Source organism: Schistocerca nitens, chromosome 7 (assembly GCF_023898315.1).
Source record: "Schistocerca nitens isolate TAMUIC-IGC-003100 chromosome 7, iqSchNite1.1, whole genome shotgun sequence".
Taxonomy (NCBI): Eukaryota; Metazoa; Arthropoda; class Insecta; order Orthoptera; family Acrididae; genus Schistocerca; species Schistocerca nitens.
The window spans coordinates 310,123,825-310,128,824 of record NC_064620.1 but is presented as its reverse complement, the minus strand read 5'-3'; the positions used below and the strand labels follow the sequence as shown (position 1 = coordinate 310,128,824).

Here is a 5,000-nt window from a genome sequence, read left to right as displayed (position 1 = left end):
TCCCGCTGTCCCTACACATGCTCTAAGTCTGTGCGCGATTGCGTGCTCACAGTACGGATTCCGATGCTGAGCGATCAGCTAGGAAGCGCCCCAACCATGTCGGTCCCCATGGGCGTTGCACTCGCAGTCGCAAAGACTCTGGCAATGGCTAAAAGCGCTCCGCAATATATCACGCAGACGGGTAATGACGGTCCGAGCGCTCAGTGTGAGGAGAGCATTACTGAGCCCTGACCCACAAGCAGGTTGTAGCGTATCCCACCCGCAGACATGTGACGTTGTCACACGACCAGTTGTCACTAATCGACTCATTGCTGATAATCATATGCCATACACCGGGGAAAGCTGCCGCAAGGGGTAGCTACGTAGTGCAGTCGCACCTCTACTACTGTACAGAGATAGAACACCACGAGACTGCAACCAGATTAAACTGATACATGGCGCTGATAACTAATAGATGCAGAGCCATCGGAATATAGATGACATACGACATACAACTGTCCCTATACATGCTGACAGTCTGTGCACACAATGTGAACTACACGTCACCCAGACACCCTATCACACACTACTCTCTGGCTGTAACAGACACAGACACAATATCTAAGCACCACCATGGAACAACATCCAGTGCATCCTCTCCGCCACATTACACCATTCACACTATGATAACAAAACCAGGAGGTCCACCCCAAAAACAGAATATCTCACTCTTCCAACAACCATCATTACGCAGATAAGCCACAAACACCCACACATGTGCTACACAGGGGTGCAGCCAACACCACCACACTGGCGTGTCTCACAGCATATAAGCAATGGCAGGAATGAAAGACACAGGTCTGCCACTCCCTTGCCACACCCACGGAACCGGCGCACCACCTCCCCTGAGCCAAAGGTGCATCCTGACGTGACACATCTCAGGGTGCCTCAGGCGTCCACTTACCATCATCACTATGAACGAACCTCGTCCCCTCCCCCCCTCATACACCATCCCTTAACCTAACCCATGTTGCGCCTTAACCTAACCTATGTTGCGCCTTAACCTAACCTATGTTGCGCCTTAACCTAACCTACGTTGCGCCTTAACCTAACCTACGTTGCGCCTTAACCTAACCTACGTTGCGCCTTAACCTAACCTACGTTGCGCCTTAACCTAACCTACGTTGCGCCTTAACCTAACCTACGTTGCGCCTTAACCTAACCTACGTTGCGCCTTAACCTAACCTACGTTGCGCCTTAACCTAACCTACGTTGCGCCTTAACCTAACCTACGTTGCGCCTTAACCTAACCTACGTTGCGCCTTAACCTAACCTACGTTGCGCCTTAACCTAACCTACGTTGCGCCTTAACCTAACCTACGTTGCGCCCTAACCTAACCTACGTTGGGCCCTAACCTAACCTACGTTGGGCCCTAACCTAACCTACGTTGGGCCCTAACCTAACCTACGTTGGGCCCTAACCTAACCTACGTTGGGCCCTAACCTAACCTACGTTGGGCCCTAACCTAACCTACGTTGGGCCCTAACCTAACCTACGTTGGGCCCTAACCTAACCTACGTTGGGCCCTAACCTAACCTACGTTGGGCCCTAACCTAACCTACGTTGGGCCCTAACCTAACCTACGTTGGGCCCTAACCTAACCTACGTTGGGCCCTAACCTAACCTACGTTGGGCCCTAACCTAACCTACGTTGGGCCCTAACCTAACCTACGTTGGGCCCTAACCTAACCTACGTTGGGCCCTAACCTAACCTACGTTGGGCCCTAACCTAACCTACGTTGGGCCCTAACCTAACCTACGTTGGGCCCTAACCTAACCTACGTTGGGCCCTAACCTAACCTACGTTGGGCCCTAACCTAACCTACGTTGCGCCCTAACCTAACGCACGTTGCGCCCTAACCTAACGCACGTTGCGCCCTAACCTAACCTGTAATTGTTATATGAATTGAAACATTCATGTAGCGTTGCCTAATCGCAACCCTCTCAACATAGGTCAGTGCTCGCACTCTCTGGTGTCCTGCGTATTGATTCATGTTACGGTGCGTACCCTCACAACATCTAGCGAGTGGTGCGTACGTTCCACATGGTCCCGCTATCCACTGTAATGTGTACTGCTGTAAGACTTATATCGCTCCCCTGTCGCCTCTAGTTCGTCAGGCGGGAGTTTGCGTGTTCAATGAGCTTCGCAGCTGTGCAATGGCATTCGCATACGTACGCGGGCCACCTTCCACGTGTTCTCTCGTGCATACGTCGCAGCATGTATGTGGGCTGATGTGGCGTGTCGTGACGCATATCATCCAGGCATGCAAGACCCACTGAATTTGCAAATGTAGATGGACGTCTACGTTTGCTGCCCAAGTTACGCAAATGAACTGGAAATCCGTTGTTGCGCGGTTGTATACGCTGGAGGTGAATCATTGATTGCGACAATCGGTACAGGTATTAACTGGTTGCTTCAGCGACACCCGTCATACCCACGAACGTGAGTGGGCATGTGGGTATGAAGCGATACGCGGCGGTGGCTGGGTGGGACCGTCCCCGGCCGGTGAGGGGGGAGCGCCCGGCGTGCTGGCCGCGCGCTGCGTGGGCGCACGCGCTACAGCCGGCTGGTGGGGGCGCCCAGTGGCAGGCGCGCCGGCCGACGGACGCGGCAGGCGGCGCAGCTGCGCGCCGGCGCACCCAACGCGCGGCGCCGTGCGGCCAAAGTGGGTCCTCGCGGGCCCGGTGCGAAGCGCGGTGGACATCTGCAGTGTGCTGGTCCGATTGAGGACTGTGTGCGTTGAGGATGCGCCGCCGCCCGGCACTCGGCGCCGCGACGCCGTCTGCTGCTCGGTCGCCCCCGCGGTTCTCGCAGGTGGTTTGTATCGCAGCTGTGCGGATGTGTTGGCGCGTGCGCTGTGCTGGGAGAGTTCGCTTTGGCACCCAAGTGGGGCTCTGCCCCTCTGTGGCGCTGGCGTTGGAGCTGCCCGGCCACTGTTTGTGGCCGCGTGTTGTCTCCCGCCGGCAACACCACGACAGCACGCTCCCGGGCCTCTGTCGGCAGCGGCAAGCTCAGTTGGGAGCACGGGTGGTCGCACTGAAAGCGTCTACTCGCCTATCTCCGGGCGATTGCGCCTCTCTCGAACCCGACCAAGTACTTAGGACGGCGCTGCGCGCCGCCGGGACCTGAGAGGGTTTCGAGGTGTATCGTGCAGGGGAGCCCAGCCTCCTCCTGTTTGCGGAATAATTGAGCGGACGCTTGCGTGTTCGCGCGGGCCTCCGGGACACACTCCCGGGCGGCCGGCTGCTCAGCTCTAGTTGACGCAGCTCCCTGGTTGATCCTGCCAGTAGTCATATGCTTGTCTCAAAGATTAAGCCATGCATGTCTCAGTACAAGCCGCATTAAGGTGAAACCGCGAATGGCTCATTAAATCAGTTATGGTTCCTTAGATCGTACCCACGTTACTTGGATAACTGTGGTAATTCTAGAGCTAATACATGCAAACAGAGTCCCGACCAGAGATGGAAGGGACGCTTTTATTAGATCAAAACCAATCGGTCGGCTCGTCCGGTCCGTTTGCCTTGGTGACTCTGAATAACTTTGGGCTGATCGCACGGTCCTCGTACCGGCGACGCATCTTTCAAATGTCTGCCTTATCAACTGTCGATGGTAGGTTCTGCGCCTACCATGGTTGTAACGGGTAACGGGGAATCAGGGTTCGATTCCGGAGAGGGAGCCTGAGAAACGGCTACCACATCCAAGGAAGGCAGCAGGCGCGCAAATTACCCACTCCCGGCACGGGGAGGTAGTGACGAAAAATAACGATACGGGACTCATCCGAGGCCCCGTAATCGGAATGAGTACACTTTAAATCCTTTAACGAGTATCTATTGGAGGGCAAGTCTGGTGCCAGCAGCCGCGGTAATTCCAGCTCCAATAGCGTATATTAAAGTTGTTGCGGTTAAAAAGCTCGTAGTTGGATTTGTGTCCCACGCTGTTGGTTCACCGCCCGTCGGTGTTTAACTGGCATGTATCGTGGGACGTCCTGCCGGTGGGGCGAGCCGAAGGCGTGCGACCGCCTCGTGCGTGCTCGTGCGTCCCGAGGCGGACCCCGTTGAAATCCTACCAGGGTGCTCTTTATTGAGTGTCTCGGTGGGCCGGCACGTTTACTTTGAACAAATTAGAGTGCTTAAAGCAGGCAAGCCCGCCTGAATACTGTGTGCATGGAATAATGGAATAGGACCTCGGTTCTATTTTGTTGGTTTTCGGAACCCGAGGTAATGATTAATAGGGACAGGCGGGGGCATTCGTATTGCGACGTTAGAGGTGAAATTCTTGGATCGTCGCAAGACGAACAGAAGCGAAAGCATTTGCCAAGTATGTTTTCATTAATCAAGAACGAAAGTTAGAGGTTCGAAGGCGATCAGATACCGCCCTAGTTCTAACCATAAACGATGCCAGCCAGCGATCCGCCGCAGTTCCTCCGATGACTCGGCGGGCAGCCTCCGGGAAACCAAAGCTTTTGGGTTCCGGGGGAAGTATGGTTGCAAAGCTGAAACTTAAAGGAATTGACGGAAGGGCACCACCAGGAGTGGAGCCTGCGGCTTAATTTGACTCAACACGGGAAACCTCACCAGGCCCGGACACCGGAAGGATTGACAGATTGATAGCTCTTTCTTGATTCGGTGGGTGGTGGTGCATGGCCGTTCTTAGTTGGTGGAGCGATTTGTCTGGTTAATTCCGATAACGAACGAGACTCTAGCCTGCTAACTAGTCGCGTGACATCCTTCGTGCTGTCAGCGATTACTTTTCTTCTTAGAGGGACAGGCGGCTTCTAGCCGCACGAGATTGAGCAATAACAGGTCTGTGATGCCCTTAGATGTTCTGGGCCGCACGCGCGCTACACTGAAGGAATCAGCGTGTCTTCCTAGGCCGAAAGGTCGGGGTAACCCGCTGAACCTCCTTCGTGCTAGGGATTGGGGCTTGCAATTGTTCCCCATGAACGAGGAATTCCCAGTA

General features: G+C 54.8%; 1 non-coding gene across 1 annotated transcript in view; it reads left to right on the top strand.

Moving 5' to 3' along the window:
* The first annotated feature begins 3,308 nt into the window (after positions 1-3,308).
* LOC126197130 (small subunit ribosomal RNA) overlaps positions 3,309-5,000 on the top strand; it is a 1,909-nt gene continuing 217 nt past the window's right edge. The window contains exon 1 of the ribosomal RNA XR_007539527.1: positions 3,309-5,000. This exon is cut by the window's right edge and continues 217 nt beyond it. This is a non-coding gene — a ribosomal RNA (small subunit ribosomal RNA).